At 36.2% G+C, this 19565-nt stretch overlaps 1 non-coding gene across 1 annotated transcript; it reads left to right on the forward strand.

The window, feature by feature from the left end:
* Positions 1–1656: 1656 nt before the first annotated feature.
* Positions 1657–1759, forward strand: LOC124888265. Its single transcript, XR_007046396.1, has one exon. It is a non-coding gene; the product is annotated as a small nucleolar RNA R71 (small nucleolar RNA).
* Positions 1760–19565: the final 17806 nt, after the last annotated feature.

Here is a 19565-nt window from a genome sequence, read left to right on the forward strand (position 1 = left end):
TACCAATCAGAAGCAAGGTCAATAACTGATATAGATAACAACTCCTCATATATAGCTGGCAGTTTCAATACCTTGTACATATCAAAGACTTCTACTTTATTATGTGCTCGTATTGTCATTTTCCTGACTGTTGCATCGATTAGTGACTACCCTGTTGCTAAGAAAGGTCGTCCTAAAATAAATAGAATAACAGGATCAACCTCAAAGTCAAGAATTACAAAATCCACTAGAAAGATTAAGGATCCCACTTACACCAAAACATCCTTAATAATCCCATCCAGTCTAGCAAATAATCTATTAAACAACTGCAAAATAATAGTAGTGGGTTTGGGACTCCTAAGACCCATCTTTCGGTACCATGATGTGGGCATAATATTTATGCTATCTCCCAAGTCATACAACCCATATGCATAAATATTTTGTCTAATGGTAATCTGCAAGATAAAACTACCTGGATTTTTAAGCTACATGGGTAATTTATTTTTATTCTTGGACGTGCACACTTGAGTAAGTGCAAATGTAGCATACTCGGTCAAGCAGTTCTTATTAGAAACAATATCCTTCAAGTATTTTGCATATTTTGGTACTATGCAAAATGTCAACAAGAGGAAGACTCACTTGAACCTGCTTCAGAAGATCTAAGAACTTCTTGTAACTAGCTTTCTCTTGACGCTTCCTTTCCCTTTTAGAAAAAAGTAAGGGAAGAGTCTTCTTGTCCACATGAATTTCTTCACTTGCCACATTTTCCTTGATTTGTTTCTCTGCATTGTCTTTACTACCCTTATCATTAATTGGGGGACTAACCTGCTCTTGAACTATCTCCTTAGTTTGTAGCCCACTCCTTGTTGTAACCGTATTTACCTTCTTGGGATTTGTCTATGTATCGCTAGGTAATACTCCTTCAGGTTTTGTATTCTATGCCCCGATAATTTGACCCAAATGCAACTCTAGATTTTTCGTAAGCAATTGTTGACTCTTCAACTCAGCTGCAAACTGTGCCTGTTGATTCTTAATTTCAATTACAAATTGATCTTGTTAATCCTTAAACTACTTGATCAATTCCTCTATATTTCAAGATTAAGTAGTCGCTTGAGTATTCTGAGCTGGCTATGGATTTGGTTGCACTTGTCCCTTGTACTGATTTTCATTTTGTGCCTAATTTCTACCCTATGAGAAATTGGGATGGTTACTCCAGTCGGGATTATAAGTGCTACAAAATTTTTGTTGACCCTGCCAATTTGCATTCCCCATATAGTTGAAAGAATCTAGATTATTCGTGCAAGTATCAGCTATATGCTTACCATTTCTGTAAACCTCAACCAAGAATTTACCTGTTAGATTATATTCGTTGTAGCTGTTGGTTGGGTAACACCAAATTTATATTATTAAGCAGAGTAATCATATAATTTTGGATGGTTGCAATCTGTGCCTGTAATGCAGTAAACTGATCTACCTCCAATACCCCTACAACCTTTTTAGGAGTACTTCTTGAGTCTACATGCCAGTTAGGGTTCCCTTGTGAAATCTGATTCAATAGTGTGTGCAATTCTTCATATATCTTCTCAAGAGCTTGTCTACCTACTGCTAAATCCAACAGAATCTTCATGTTTGGCTCCAATCCTTCTATGAAAGTATGCACAAGAACATAATTGTATTGATGATGATGAGGGAAATTTCTAAGCATACCCTAAAATATCTCCAAAGCTTGGTAGAGATTTTCTCCATCTTTTTTTCTAAAACTTAAGATTTCACTCCTAGCGTGTCGTCTTCTCAGATGGAAAGAATCAAATAAGAAAATTCTAAGCTAGATCTTCCCATGTAGTGATGGAGAGTAGTGGTTCATCATGTAGCCACCTTTTTGCTTCCCTCATTATAGAGAAGGGAAAGAGTGTCAACCTAACATAATCAGGATTCACCCCTTCAGGAAGGTATGTATCGCTGATTTTCAAGAAGGTCTGTATATGCTGCTGCGGATCTTTGTGTGAAAGGCCATGAAATTGCCCCACTGAATTTAGCAATTGCACCATATTTTGCTTTAATTCAAATCGACCTCCGGGCTTAGGCTTTAGAATAATACTCATCACATGGTTTGTGAGTGGGCTTTCCACCTCACAAATAGGTCTAGCAGCTTCTTGAGCTGGAATAACTGGAATAACAGGAATGACAAAAGGTGGAAAATTCTTGACATTTGGATCAACTGGTTTATTTCGTTGTTCAGCAATTCTTTGCCTTTGTTGAAAGATTTGCTCTGGTTCTGCAAAAGGCTCTACCAGTTCTTTATATCTCCCTAGTCCTAGATTCAGCTAAACCTGTAAAAATTCAGCCGCTAAGATCAAGTTGTTAACACCTAAACTTAATATCAAAACCAAAAATTTAGTAATTTACTAATTATATTAGTCCCCAACAATGATGTCGAAAACTTATTGCGACTCAGATGCACATGCAAGTGCACATGATCGTACAACTAATATAGTGATTTAGACAATCAGATATCATTCCCACGAGGACAAAGCAACTAAAAATTTAACCAACTTTAGTTTCAAATAATAAGTATTAGGTGTTGTATAGTGTCAAGATGATTTTGAATTTGAGAATAAAAATGTAAATTAATAAACAAGAAATAAAATTTTATGACTAAAGCAAAGCAAGCAATGGTTGTAAATAGTTATCATAATAATACTAGGGTTGAGTCTTGTCGAACAATAATACAAATCTCTATTCTTATAGAAGTCTAATTGGTTATCGGGTTGTTAATTCATAAGATTTAGGCAACGATCTTGGTCTCTCGACCAAAAATCTTTTATCTGTTTGATATTGCAGCTACAACTCCCACAGAGAGACAACAATTCTTGTAGATTCATAAAGTTATATTCTTACAATTGAACCAACCAAGGCTTCTAGGTATATCCCTATCCTAGATGCTAATTCAAACCCCTTATTTTATAAAAGGATAAGAACCTTGCTCCTTAATTTCCTCGTTCTAATCTATGGTTCTCCTCCCAGATTCACATAGAAATATAAATTTATTCTAATGGAGACCAAGCATTAAAATAGTAAGCTTAGGAAATTAAGAACAACCCAGGTGATAATACAAAAAGAAACTACTATAAAGAATATCAAAGAATAATCATATTATTGACCTCAACCCAGAACAAGGGTATTTAGCCACTCATGTTTGAATTAAACATCAAATACAAATAATTAATCATACCCAAAATTAGTCTTGAGGTCCAGAAGTTCAAAAGAAATAATAAGAACCCTAAAAAAAATTCTATGTTTTTCCTCCGCTCCTATGCTTGCGAAAAGTCTCCAAAATTATTCTGAATTTTTCCTTTTATAGCTGGGACAAAACACTAAAAATCTTCCAATTTTTTCCAAGCGGCGCATTGCACCATGCCTTCAAATGCCATTTCCTATCAAAATCTAGTCAATTGCGGAATTCAATTATTTAGTGAAAATTTGTGAAATACACCCTCACCGCGATGCGCCACTATCGTGGTGAGCCACTGGATTTAGACAATTGTGAAATATCCTTCCTCCACGATGCACTAAAATTCTACGTCGTACAAATTGATAATTAAGACTGCACCACAATGCGGTGGTATCGCGAACCTATACTGGAAAGTGACATCTGTTACTTCCTTCTTCTCCGCGATGCGCCATAATCACGAACCTTTACTGGATTTTGACCAGTGTCATTTTGTTGGTTGGTGCAATGCGGAATCTCTCCAAATGAGAATTCCTGACTTCCAGCTTGCCTTTTTTGAGCTATATTTTAATACCTTGTATTCCTTCCATCATTCCATATCATTACTTCATCTAATTGCATCTAATTCTTTAAGATTTTAGCCTGAAAGCACTAATTATATCCATTAGGCACGAAACAGAATTAAAGCTAAAATATACTTAAGAATTTATACAAAAGTTCTCAAAGCAAGTTTAAATCTGGGTGCATATTGGTGCTTTGAGCATATAAATATGCCCAAGATCAGTTAAGTATAGTTATTTGAAATGTAAAGTAGTTACTTGAAAATTTTAAGTATAGTGACTTGAGCAACAACAACATACTCAGAGTATTCCTATATAGTGGGGTCTGGGAGGGTAAAGTGTATACAGACCATACCACTACAAGTATAATGACTTGAAATGTGAATTAATTATTTGAAAATGGTTAAGTGTAGTGAGTTAAAATGTGTACTAGTGACTTAAAAATGGTTAAACGTAGTGACTTGAAATGTGAATTAGTTACTTGAAAATGGTCAAGTGTAGTGACTTGAAATGTGTACTTGTGAATTGAAAATGGTTAAGTGTAGTTACTTGAAAATGATTAAGTATAGTGACTTGAAATGTCAATTAGCTATTTGAAAATGGTTTGAGTGTAGTGACTTGAAATGTGTACTAGGGACTTGAAATGTGAGTAAGTTATTTGAAAATTATTAAGTGTAGTGACTTGAAAATGATTAAGTGTAGTTACTTGAAATTGCGAACTTGTGACTTGAAAATGGTTAAGTGTAGTTACTTGAAATTGTGAATTTGTGACTTGAAAATGGTTAAGTATAGTCACTTGAAATGTGTACTAATAACTTGAAAATAATAAAGTATAGTTACAAAATAAATATGTTTGGTTATATGAAAATACTCTGCTTTGAGAATTTTCTATTGAGTAAATCTTCTTCTATAATCCATTACAACATACCTTGATAATGTATAATCCATTGGAGTGTACCTTGTATAATCCATTTGACCGGGTACAAAGTTTTAAAAAATAAGAAAAGAGTTTTCTTCCCATTAAGTGTTAAATACGTGGCACCACTTGAACCCTTCCTCTTGTTCTCTTATTCTTCTAATTTAATCCTCCGTTATCTTAATAGAATACGTCATAACAATAGTCATAATAATCTGGAAAATCAACTTTGAGTTTATGATGTTTTATATGCTAATATATACATGTTTATATTTGTTGGTTGTTATGATTTTATTTGATACTATAATGTCAAATTTATCAAAAAAAATTAATGAGATGATTAAACCCCAGGTTGATGCTTCAAATGTTGATTTGTATACTCAGTTACCGAACGAGTGACACAAAAATAAAAGGATGAGAAAAGAATTGTACTCATTGATGAAAAATGTATACAAGAAATCATCTTCAAATTATGAACACCATCTCAAGAAGACAACCAACCTCATGAGGATGAAAGTGATGATGACTTTGACGACGTAAAGAAAGTGATTCTAATCCTGATAACATGGGTGAAAGTGATTCTGACCTAGATGGTTGGTAGTTTTATTGAGGATTTAAGTTTGGAATATTTTGTTTTGAACTATTTAAGAATCATACATTATTGATGTGGATGTTATAAATTATATTTTTTTGTTAGCTGTAATGATTTACATTAAACTTGTATTGAATGATGTTTTTGAGAATTATTGGAGGTTTTGAATTGAGTTTTTACTAATTGTGAAATGTTTCTAGTAATTTATGTGTGAATTATTACTTAGGAATTTCGATGGGGATGTACATGCTAAATATTCATAAAAAATTTCTTGAGAAAATTTGTTCCTGCGGATTTACTTGGGGCATTTCATACGAATTTTCTTGCGAAATAGTTTCATAAATATCCATAAAAAATTTTCTTTTTTTAATTATGAATTTTCACCTCTAAACTTCCTTTGAATTTACTTGGAAATCTTTGTGGGGCATAATTTGTGAAAATCCGTAGGTAAAATCCTTTTTTATGAAATTTTATGAAATAATTTATGAAAAATTTTGATAGTTAATCGCAAATAAATCTGTAAATAATGTACCTGCGGATTTATTTTTGCATTTAAATATACCTGCAGATTTATTTTCGCAGCTAAATCTACCTGCAAATTTATATCCGCAACTAAATTACCTAGAGATTTATAAATCCATAGGTAATAATTACCTACGAAGGTATTTCCTTTGGTTTCTAATTGGTAAGAAAATCCATAGGTAATTAAATTACTTGGGGATTTTACCACATTATTCCTATAAAAATCCTTAAGTAATAAGCACTTTTCTTGTAGTGCAGGGCATTGGTCAACCCAAATGACATAAAAAAAACTCAAAATGAATATACCAGGTACGGAATGCAGTCTTACGGATATCCACTACCCTAATCTTTAACTGATGATACCCGGATCAAAGATCAATCTTAGAGAAAAACTTAGCACCCTACAACTGATCAAATGAATCATCTATCCTTGGAAGAGGATACTTATTCTTTACCGTTACCTTGTTCAACTACCAATAATTTATACACATTTAAAGGAAACCATCCTTATTACGCATGAATAACATCGGTGCTCCCCGAGGAGACACATTCGTATGGATGAAACCTTTTTATAAGAGATCCTTGAGTTGTCTTTTAGTTCCATCAATTCATCTGAAGCCATTGTATACAAAAGAATAGAAATTGGGCAAGTGTCCGGAACAAGATCAATCCAAAACACAATGTCCTTATAAGAAGGAACACTAGGAAGGTCCTCAGGGAAGATCTTAGGAAATTCATTCACCATCGATACAGAATGCATAGAAGGACCCTCTAAGAGTTAGAATTTTTAACCTAGACTAGATAATAGAGACATCCTTTGGAGATTAATCTTTAAGCTCTAAGATAAGATATGAACTTCCCCTTAGGAGCTAGGGAACCATCCTCCACTCAATAACTGGCTCATTAGTGAATTGTAATACCCATAATATTCTAAACTCGATTTAGATCTTTGTTGTATACTTAAGGGGTCCAAATCTTGAAAAATTCACTAATTGTTAAGGACTTAGTTATTTTTAAGACCCCTAAACTTCAATGATTTCTATTTTGGTCTTCCCAACCTCGAGAAGTTGATTTTTGAGTTGGATCACGTTCGGAGGCATTAAAGGTATGTCTCGAGGAAGTTTTGGAATTTTTGGACGGGCGTAGGGCATTTTTGGAAAATAAAACTAGTGAGGCCATCGGGATAGGCCCGCATCATGGGGGATAGTCTGCTGGGATAAGGCTTATGTCGCCTGGGCTAGTCCACTAGGATAAGGCCCGTGTCGCCTGGTCCATTCCATCGAGATAGAGACTGCGTTGCCCGATATGTGTATGTTCAGTTTTTTAATTTAAATGTCCAAGGGTCATTTGAGTAATTTCCGTCAACCCCTATCTATCCTTAACACGATTTAGGGATCCTAAAAGGGAATTATTTTCTTTTTTCACTCAAATTTATCCCAAGAAAACCCATCTCCTTTCCCAAGAACAAATTCAAGCTCTTTTCTCAAGAAACCAGGAGTTCAAGCTTCCAATCTAAGAAATTAGTTATCAAGGTATATGGGATGTTCATCCATGGGTCCTTTTTACCCATGGAGTCCAAAAACCCTTTTTTGATTTAATTTATGAGTTTATACATGTTCACAATGAAATAAATCCATGAATCTCTTGTTAATTCAATGTCATGTAACGGTTACAAGTATTTTCAAGTGGAATGAGTCATATTATGTTTTAAGTGTTGCAATTCCTATGTTATGTTCAATTGATTACAAAATAAATTCCCAAATTATGAAGTTAACTATGTAATCATATTGTTCCTTATGCTTAAGATATTCTTATGTTCAAATTTATAATCCTCATATATTTGATGAAATGTCTATACTTTGAGTCTTTGAATCATGATTTCATACTACAGTGTTAAGCTTTAATATTGTATTTCATTATCATTCAGTGCTGGTGGGTTATGAACACCCGATACCTACGTGTTTTATATGCTTTTAGATCTTTCAAGGAATAACTCAGTAAAACCACAAGTCTTGTTATTTTCTCAGATATTTATGATCATGATGAGCACTCTTAGTTATTAGAAATAATGTTCAGTTAAACTTAGTAGAGTTCAGTACCAGTGTCAGTTCAATTGGGAGTAGGATTTAACACCAAGCAGATGCAGGGATGATGGCTTCCCTATTAGTTAGGCAGAGTCGTTAGTAACAGTCTCTGTATTCCAAACCTATATAGCCAGGATAGGATATGAGGGGTTACTCATCAGTTTAGGCTTGACTTTCTCTCAGGGGTCACCCATCAGTTTAGGCTTGACACCCTGGTCCTTCAGAATATCAGATTAGTGGATCCACAAAACCAATATTAGTAATTGTGGCATGGTACTGATACCCTTCCAACTGGGGTTACAGGCTAGACATTGATTAGATTAGATTGGAGTATGTCAGTTACATAATACCACTCATAATCTCAGTACAGTAATCAGTGTATTCAGTTCAGGTTTGCTTGACTAAGTGTACATATTTTTAGTTATTCAATTAAACAACTTTAAGTCTTTTAGATTACAGGATCTCAAAAACATATTTATACTTGGTCTTGCATTCTCATATATTATATGTTCATGCATTTATGCTCAGTTACTTCATGCATATTAGCTAATCCTCATCTCATATACCAATATATTCAAAGTACTTACTGCATACTTTTCTTTGTGCTACGTTGTCTTATAACATAGGTTCGAGCGTATAGTTTCCCGACTGCTCTTAGACAACTCAGTGTTACTTAGAAGAAATAGTAGCGAGTCATCATCCATAGAGGACATGATATTTTTATTTTAATTACTTTAGAATCTTCATATATTCAGCCAGTTGGAGTTAGTTGGGGGTCTATCCCATCGAATCTTTATGATGTTTAGAGGCTTTTAAACAATCAGTTAGTCAAGCGGTCGATCATTTTAAAGTTACTAGTTGTTATTAGATATTTCATACATATTTGGATTTGTATATCAGTATCTAGTTTTATAGTATCTTATAAGATTGCCTTCCATGCATGTATTATATAACAATCTTATTCAATGCTCACAATAGGTTCCGTCTCATGGGTTAGCTTATGGCCACTTGTAGTGGTAAGCACCATTGTCGTAATAGGGGTAGTCTCGGGTCATGACAAAACTTGGTATCAGATCCTAAGGTTTTCAAGTATCCTAGGGATTCTGAAAGTCAGGTTGAGTAGAGTCATGTACATGGGTTTGAAGTATGCCACACTTATGGACAAGAAGCTATGAAATATTTTAGGAAAGTTTCCCTTTCTTCAGTGTTCATGTCATATGAAAGAGCATAAGATCTATTTAAGATCTCTTTCTAACTCTTTCTTTATTTCATTTATAGACAATACCTCCTAAAAGAAATAATGGAAGAAGGAATGGGGATCAGCCCACACCACCACCTATTCAGGAAGATCCCCTGAATGAGAATATTTCTCATACCAAAATTTAGGGCCACTTTTTCAACCCTGGCCTATTTAGTAGCTGGTTAGAATAACCAGCATGTTGTTGCCCCAGTTAATCCAATGGCAAATACAGTTGTAGTTAGGATTCAAGATTTCACTCGAATGAATCCCCCTTTATTTTTGGGATCCAAGTCAGAGGAGGATCCATAAAAGTTTCTGGATATGGTGTGGAAAGTGATTGATATCATGGGTGTCATTTTGAGAGAGAGTGTAGAGTTAGATGTATATCAGTTGCAGGATGTACTTCACACTTGGTTTAAGTAGTTGAAGGATGATGTGGTGTTGATGAAGGGTCTATAGAGTGGGAGGAGTTTGCCATAAATTTCTTAGAAAGTTTATTTCTGTTAGAGTTGAGAGAAGCAAAGGTTTAGGATTTTATCAATTTAAGCAGGGTAATATGAGCATAAGGGAGTACCCACTTAAGTTCACTCAATTGGCAAGGTATGTTTCTTCTATGATGGAGGATAATAGGTCTAGAAGTAGTAAGTTTATGTTTGGTTTATCTAACAATATGGTTAAGGAGTGTAGGACTACCATATTGATTAAGGAGATGGACCTATCTAGGCTCATGGTTCACGCTCTGCAGATTAAGGAAGAGAAACATAAAAAGAGAGAGAGAGAGAGAGAATAATAAGGGCAAAATAGGTAGTTTTAAATTTTCTCAGCCAAGGTCAGAAGGTGGTAACCGTTTTCAGTTTCGTTAAAAGTTTTCAGCCCCAGCTCTATCTTCAACTAGTGTGCCAGTGCCTAAGTTCAGGCAAGATAGTCGGGATAGAGCACCAGGCTCTAAGTCCTAGGGTAGTATGAACAGTGGTCATACTAATCTGCTCTATAAGAAATACGGTAGAAATCATCAGAATGAGTGTAAGGCTGGTAGTGATGTGTGTTTTAGTTGTGTCAAGCCAAGCCACAAGGTTTGATAGTGTATGGTAGTCAATCAGAAGGGCAGAAGTGATCTCTAATAGGGCCAGTCTAATTTGTCATTAGCTCCAGTAAATCGCTCAACTCAGCAAAGGGCTATATCTAGTACAACCAGTGCACAGCGTCAGAACAGGTTATATGCACTCCAGGCTTAGCATGATAAGAAAAATTCTCCTGGTGTGGTTACAAGTATGTTATAGGTTTTTCATCATTGTGTTTATGCATTTTTAGATCCAAGAGCTTCACTTTCTTTTTAGACTCCTTATATAGCCATCAATTTTAGAGTCAGTCTTGAAACATTAGCAGAGCCTTTCTCAGTATCTACCCCAGTGGGTAAATTTATTACAACCAGATTGGTATACAAAAATTGCCCAATCATAGTATCTTAGAAAATTACCTCAGTTAATCTTGTAGAGTTAGAGATGATCAATTTCAATGTCATTCCCAACATGGATTGGCTCCACTCATTCTATGCCTTAGTTGATTACAAAAATAGAATTGTTCAATTTCAGTTTCCCAATGAACCGGTTATTGAATGGAAAGGTAGTAATTCAGTGCTTAGGGTTTAAATTATTTCATATCTTAGAGCAAGAAAGATGATATCTAAAGGGTGTGTTTACCATTTTGTCCAAGTCAAAGACTCAACTATTGAGACTTAGAGTCTTGAGTCAGTTCCTATAGTAAATGAATTTTGAGATATATTCCCTAAAGATCTTCCTGGAGTCCCTCCCAAGAGGGAATTTAGAATAGATCTTCTTTTAGATACCCAGCCTATCTCTATTCTACCTTACCGAATGGCTCTATATGAGCTTAAGGAATTAAAAGAACAATTAAGAGATATCTTAGCTAATGGTTTTATTAGGCCCAGTATTTCTCCATGGGGCACTCCAGTCTTATTCATATGTAAGAAAGACGGTTCTCTCAAAATATGGATTGACTATCATCAGTTGAACAAAGTTACAATCAAGAATAAGTATCCACTCCCCAAAATTTATGACTTGTTCAATCAACTTCAGGGTGTTAGTTATTTCTCTAAGATAGACCTTAGATCTGTCTATCATCAGCTTAGAGTCAGAGAGTGTGAAATTCTGAGGACAACCTTCAAAACTCGGTGTGGTCACTTTGAATTCCTAGTTATATATTTTGGACTAGCGAATACCCCTGAAGCTTTCATGGACTTGATGAACAGGGTGTTCAAATAGTAGTTGGACATGTTCTTCATAGTCTTCATTGATGATATCCTTGTCTATTTCCATAGTGAGAATGATCATGCAGACCCTTTGAGAATTATGTTGCAGACCCTTAGAGCTCATCAGTTGTTTTCCAAATTTAGTAATTACAAATTTTGGCTGAGGTCAGTAGCTTTTCTTAGCCATATTATTTCCAGTGATGGCATTATAGTCGACCCTCAAAAGACCGAAGTAGTGAAAAACTGGCCCAGACCCATCTCTCCATTAGATATCAGGAGTTTCTTAGGTTTGGTTGGCTACTATAGATGGTTTGTTGAAGGGTTTTCTTATATTTCATCCCCTATGTCTTGATTGACTAAAAATAAAGTCAAATTTTAGTGGTCAGATTCTTGTGAGAAGAGTTTTCAGGAGTTGAAGACTCAACTCACTTCTGCTCCAGTTTTGACTTTGCCAAATGATTCAGATGGGTTTGTAGTTACTGTAATACTTCCAGAGTTGGTCTTGGTTGTGTTTTTATGCAGAGAGGTAAGGACATAGCCTATGCCTCTAGACAACTTAAACCCTATGAAAAGAATTATCTTACTCATGATCTTGAGTTGGCAGCTATTGTTTTTTCCTTAAAAATTTGGAGACATTATCTTTATGGAGTCTATGTTGATGTGCTTACTGATCATAAGAGTTTACAACACATGTTCACGTAGAAATATCTAAATCTTCATCAGAGAAGGTGGCTTGAGTTGTTAAAAGATTATGATATAAGTGTGTTGTACCATCTGGGCAAGGCCAATATAGTGGTAGGTTATCTATGGGTAGTGTCTCTCATGTTGAGGGAGATATGAAGAAGTTAGTTAATGAGGTACAATATCTTTCTAGATTAGGTATTCGGTTGGTTGGTTCAGCTAAGGGTAGTATATGGGCTTAGAGTTATTCTGAATCTTCATTGGTTTGTTGAAGTGAAAGAAAAGCATAACAAGATCGTAGTTTTGTTAAGTTGAAGGAGGCAGCTACAGATAAGAAGGTAGAGGTTTTCTCCTAAGGGGGAGATAGTGTGCTTCGTTGTTAGGGTAGATTATGTGTTTTGTGTGTCGATGGTTTGAAGTAGTGGCTCTTAGTAGAAGTGCATGGTGCGTGGTATTCCGTCCACCCAGGAGGAACTATGATGTACCATGATTTGCGGCAAATCTATTAGTGGAGTGGTATGAATAAGGATATTGCAGGGTTCTTAACTAAGTGTCCAAATTGTCAGTAGGCCAAAGTTGAGCACCAAAGGCCTAATGGTACATTTCAAGAGTTTAACATCCCCACTTGGAAGTGGGAAGTGGTGAACATGGATTTTGGACAAGGTTTCCTTTTACGCGTCATCAACATGATTCAATATGGGTTATTTTCGATAGCATGACCAAATCAGCTCATTTTTTTGCCAATTCATACTTCGTAATCAGCTAAGGATTATGCTAGGATTTATATTTGGGATTTGGTTAAGTTACATGGGATTCTGTTGTCAATCTTATCAAATAGAGGTACTCAGTTTAACTCTCACTTTTAGAAGGCTTTTCAGAAGGGTCTTGGTACCTAAGTTTATCTCAGTACATCTTTTCATTCTCAGATAGATAGTCAGGTAGAGAGGACCATTCAGACTTTAGAGGTTATGCTGAGGGCATGAGTTATTGACTTTAAAGGTAGTTGGGATGACCACTTACCTTTGATTGAGTTTGCCTATAACAATAGTTATCAGTACAGTATTCAGATGGCTCCACTTGAGGCTCTTTATGGAAGGAGATATAGATCTCCTATTGGCTGGTTTGAGGTAGGTAAAGCTTCTTTGAAAGGGCCAGATTCAGTATTTGAAGCAATAGAGATAGTTCACTTGATATAGGAGAGGCTGAAGATAACCCAAAGTTGTCAGAAATCTTATGCAAATGTGAGAAGAAGGGATCTTGAGTTCAAGGTTGGTGATTTGATCTATTTAAAAATTTTTCCTATGAAGGGAGTAAAGAAATTTGGAAAAAAGGGGAAACTCAAACCCTACTATGTTAGCTCATATTGAATCTTGACTCATTTTGGGAAAGTATCTTATGAGCTAGAGATGCCTGTAGATTTGGCATCAGTACATTCGTTATTTTATGTTTCCTTATTACAGAAATTTATTGGTGATTCAGCTATAGTTATTCCTTTAGAAGATATGGACGTTAAGGATAGTCTTTCCTACAAAGAAGTCCCAATTCAGATCCTTGATCGATAGACTTGTAGGCTAAGGAATAAAGAAGTTCCCTTAGTTAAAGTTCTTTGACGGAATCAGTCTGTTGAGGGAGATACTTGGGAAGCAAAAGTAGATATGCGAACCAAGTATCCTTATCTCTTCTCCGCATACTCAGATTCAGCTTGAGGTAATGATTTTTCTTAGATTGACTCCTTTCTATTCTTAATTTCAGTTATGTAACCAATCTCATGTCATTGCATGTATTCACGAAATCAGTTTAGTTCATGTATCATGTTTCAGACTCAGTTATGTAATCATGTTTCAAGTTGTGCATGTTCAGTATATGATCTTAGTTTTCTCAGTGGTCTCAGTCTAACTAGTCTCATTCTAAGATGAATGTTCCCAAGGGAGATATATTATAATACCCCGTAATATTCTAAGCTCGATTCAACTCTTAGTTGCATGATTAAGGGGTTTAAATCTTGAAAAATTTTACCAAATGTTGAGGACTTAGTCATTTTTAAGATCCCTAAACTTTGATGATTTTTATTTTGGTCTTCCCGACCTCGAGACGTTGATTTTTGAGTTGGATCATGTTTAGGGTGTTAAAGATATGTCTCGGGGAAGTTTTAAAATTTTTAGACTGGTGTAGGGGCATATTTGGAAAACAAAACTAGTGAGTCCATCGGGATAGGCCCGCGCTACGGGGGCTATTTCGTCGAGATAAGGCCCGCATCGCTTGGCCTAGTTCACTGGAATAAGGCCCGCATTGCCTAGTCCATTCCGATGGGACAGAGCCCACGTTGCGTGGTATGTGTATGTTCAACTTTTTGATTTAAGTGCTCAAGGAGAATTTGAGTCATTTCCCTCAACCCAAATCCTTCCTTAACACGATTTGTGGCTTCCAAAAGGGCATTATTTTCCTCTTTCACTCAAATTGATCCCAAGAAAACCCTTCTTCTTTCCCAAGAACAAATTTAAGCTTTTTCCTCAAGAAATCAAGAGTTCAAGCATCCAATCCAAGAAATTTTCAAGAATTCAATTATTAAGGTATGTGGGATGTTTATCCATGGGTCCCTTTAACCCAAGGAACCCCAAAACCCTCTTTTGATTTAATTTATGAGTTTATACATGTTTAAGATGAAATAAATCCATGAATCTCTTGTTACTTCAATGTCAAGTGATGGTTACATGTGTTTTCAAGTGGAATGAGTCATATCATGTTTTAAGTGTGGCTATTCCCATTTTATGTTCAATTGATTTCGAAATAAATTCCCAAATTATGAAGTTAGCCATGTAATCATGTTGTTCCTCATGTTTAAAACATTCCTATGTTCAAATTTATGATCCTCACATGTTTGATGAAATGTCTATACTTTGAGTCTTGAATCATGATTTCATACTACAGTGTTAAGACTTAATATTGTATTTCATAATCATTCAGTGCTCGTGGGTTATGAACACCTAATACATACATGTTTTACATGTTTTTAGATCTTTCAAGTAATAACTCAGTGAAACCATGAGTCTTGTTATTTACTTAGATATTTATGATCATAATGAGCACTCTTAGTTGTTAGAAATAATGTTCAGTTAAACTTAGTTGAGTTCAGTACTAGTGTCAGTTCAGTTGGGAGTAGGATTTAGAACCAAGAAAATGCAGGGACGGAGACTTCCCCGTCAGTTAGGCAGAGTCAGAACCTATGTATCCAGTGTAGGATATGAGGGTTCACCTATCAGTTTAGGCTTGACTTCCTCTCAAGAGTCACCCGTCAGTTTAGACTTGACACCCTGGTCCTTCGGGACATTAGATTAGTGGATCCACACAGCCAGTGTTAGTACCTATGGCACGGTATTGACACCCTTCCAACTGGGCTACAAGTTGGACCCTGATTAGCTCAGATTAGGGCATGTCAGTTCTATGATATCTCCTACAGTCTCAGTATAGTAATCGGTGTATTCATTTCAGGTTTGCTTGACCAAATATATATATTTTTAGTTATTCAGTTATACAGCTTTCAGTCTTTTAAATTACAGGATCTCAGAAAAATGTTTATAATTAGTCTTGCATTCTCAGATATTACATGTTCATGTATTTATGCTCAGTTACTTCATGCATATCAGCCAGTCCTCATCTCATAGACTAGTACATTCAAATTACTGACTGTATACTTTTCTTTGTGCTATGTTGTCTTATAACATAGGTTCGGACACACAGTTCCGATAGCTCTTAGAAAGCTCAGCGTTACTCAGTAACAATAGTGGTGAGTCTTCATCCATCGAGAACATGATTTGTTTATTTTAGTTACTTCAGTATCTACATATGTTCATCTAGTTAAAGTTAGTTGGGGGTCTCTCTCATCAACTCCTCATGATGTTTAGAGGCTTTCAGACAATCAGTTAGTTAGCAGTCAGGCATTTCAGTGTTACTTGTTGTTATCAAATATTTCATACATATTTGTATTTGGATTTCAGTATCTAGTTTTACAGTATCTTATCAGCTTAATTTCTGTGCATGTATTGTATTACTATCTTGTTCAATGCTTACAACAGGTACCAGCTCATATTTAGCTTGTGGCCACTTGTAGTCGTAAGCACTGTTGTTGCGACCAGGGGTACCCTCGGGTCATGACAGGAATTTAAACAAAACCTTATGGGTCCAACAGTCTAGAGACGTATAGTATGAGTGCACCCAGTCCATCCCCAATATATCATCAAAATCAACCATATCTAACTCAAACAGATCTACCAGTGTGTCTTTACTATAAATAGATACCACACACAACCTATAGACTCTTCTAGCAATCACAGAGTCACCTACCAGGGTAGAAATAGAAAAAGTGTTTAAAATAGACTCAGGACCAAAACCAAAATGCATGGCCACAAATAAGGTCACATAAGAGAGAGAGAGAGGACCCCGAATCAAGTAAACAATATGTATCATGGGAAAAGCATTTCAATGTATCTATCATGACATTAGGCAATGCCTAAGACTCTTGACGGGTAGTGAGAGCATAGAGATGACTCCAACTAGTTCCTAAACTAGATGGTGCACCCTTCCATGCTGGAGATAAATAAGAGGCAACAGGAACCTTGTTTGCCCTAGAACCAACCTTACCAATAGGACAGTTCTTAATCATGTTCCCTAGCTGACCACGGCTGAAGCACTTATCCCTTCCTTCTTTACAATAACCCCAATGTAATATACCACAGAACCTACATGGAGGATATGATAGAGCTGGCTGGGCCCCACTAGCCTGAGATTAGGTATTTTGTGCCCTGAAGTTATCCCCACCTTGAAAACGCTTGTCACCTGGCGGCTTTAGGTAGGGATCACTAGTCGTCGAGTAATACCCAGAATTGCCTCACTTCTTCTTAGGCTACTTCCCATCATCCTGGTCGTTCTATTATTGGCCACCACCCTACTCAGATAACCTAAACTTCTTACCCTGCCTCTCTCCTATCTCAGTCTGCTTCTTCTTCTCTTTCTCTACCTGTTGCATATACACAACCCAAACTGGAGATATCCATATCCCTGATCAACAAGGTAGCCTTACACTCCAATAGTAAATCTCTGGACAACCCAGAAGAAAACTTCCTCATTCTAGCTCTCATGTTAGAAACCATCTCCAGAGCATACCGAGATAAATAGTTAAACTTCAAGGCATACACTTTGACTGATATCTTGCCTTGCTTCATATTAACAAACTCTTCCATCTTCGCTTCCCTCAACTCTTAAGGAAAGAAGCGGTCCAGGAAAGCACCAATGAAATCCTCCTATAGAGATGACTCATCATTGTCATCCCTTGACTATTCCTTGTACTACTAGTACGCCATATCTTTCAGCTGGTAGGTGGCAAACTCCACGCCTTCCATATTCATGAAATGCATAACACGAAAGATCTTTTCCATTTTATCTAGTAAACCTTATGTATCCTCATCCACCTTAACACCAGTAAAGGTTGGAGGGTTCAACCTCATGAACTGTCCAACCCTTGTGGCTTTAGAAGATGGAGTAACAGATGTACCACACTCAGCCTGAGAAGCTACCAACTACGCCAGCATATGAATAGACTAATGAAACTCAACATTCGTCAAGTTAGCCTGGAGAGCTAGAGAAGGACTGAAGGGAACCGATGGTACTCCATGAAGGCAATCAAGAACTGGACCCCTAGACTGGGTTTAGATCTCATGAGTAGAATGGGTCCCATCAACATTATCCTCAGGTAGATCATAAGAGTTTTCATGAGCTTTTCAAATCATCGAGAATGGATGATCTGAAAAGCGCACAAATAGGAATTAGAGAAGAATTTAGGACCTTAAACTTTACAGCTCGAAAATAGAACACATGAAACAGAAACATTCCTAAATGTCTCATAGCCTCTCCCTTATGAGTTTGACATGCTACACACCCTTAAAAGAGACTCTACTCAACACGGGTTTGTGGACTCCCAAGTGACCATAAACCTAAGGCTCTGATACTAATCTAATTTGACCCAAACCAGGGCCTAGTTGTGTCAGGCATCTCAAGTACGACCCAGACCAAAGACCGGCCCCAATACCCAACCATAACTGCCCTGTACCCTATATCGGATAAATACTAAAAATATAACAAGATAGAACAATTATAATAAAAAGGCATTTAATAAAGTTCATAACCATAACTATATAAACATCCAACTAAGCATCTAATCAGTGTCAGCCACAATACCAATACGAATGCCAAGGCTGACACCAATACCGATACTGCCTAATCCTATAGTAGTCACATAAATTTTATAACTAAAATCCAAGAATATCCAGTTGGGATATGCCCTCGACCATAGCCAAAACCAAAGTCCATGAAATAAATAAGAATATGAAAAGAAGTCCATAGAATGAAATAGAGTATTTTGGAGTATAGAAGCCCACCACTTCAGTTTGACACAAATATTGTCCTTGAATCCAAATCACAAAGCATGAGGAGTAGTATGGCCAGTTCTTGCATTACATGGGGATATAGCACCTGAAGATGAGTTAGTAGGTAAATGCTAGCATGTATTCAGGAATAAGCATAAAATAATGCCATTATTTAAAATTAAAGTAAATAAACATAAGCAACCACATACATACATATATATACCATATCGAGAAAGAAAACCAGGTTTAACATGCATTTAAAACCTTTAACTTGGGATTGAGTAGCTTGGTAGTCCTAAAACCACCCATGGGCTATATGGGTTCAACTCTACCTACTGAAAGTGCCCTGGTACGTGTTAGCCACACGAACTAGAGAAGAATATTTAGGTTGAACCCATATAGCCCATGTATCCACTTGTATCCACACTATACGACTAGTACCCTCCACTCATAACTTGATCAAAAAGTTAGACACCACATTCTATCCAACATATAACTCCAAGGCCCCAACTTATGATCAAACCGTACGACTAGTATGGTCCAGTCGTACCCTAGGTAGAATCTAAAAGGATTGACACTGGACAACATACGATTACACCATACCAATAGTACCCTATCCTCACGGATCTTAGTGAGACACTGGTACTTAGATCCAAGTCAAGTTACTAATTTTTAGATTAAGTGAAGGACCAAACCGACGAACCATCACCAAATCATACAACCCGTACCCACCAAGCCGTAACCACAATAGAAACCCAACCACCACACACTGAATAACTTATGAGTTGGCTCACATGACCCATACCCACACCATACGACACGTATGGTGAGTCATATGATTATCGGAAGGTTCAAGACTCAGGAAATTTTCAAGGTCCAAAACCTATTGTGTTTCATAGAAATAGCTAATTATTTATATATTAATTTTATTTTTTCATAAGATAATAAATATTTAAACTATATTTCTATGTTTTGAAGTTTTTAAAATATATTATATTTTTATTCCAACCTAGAAGTTCTCACCCATTTTTGCTTCTTGTTGACTCGAGCTCATAACCTTAGGGTTGAATGCGA

The sequence above is a fragment of the Capsicum annuum genome, chromosome 10 (assembly GCF_002878395.1).
Source record: "Capsicum annuum cultivar UCD-10X-F1 chromosome 10, UCD10Xv1.1, whole genome shotgun sequence".
Classification (NCBI taxonomy): Eukaryota; Viridiplantae; Streptophyta; class Magnoliopsida; order Solanales; family Solanaceae; genus Capsicum; species Capsicum annuum.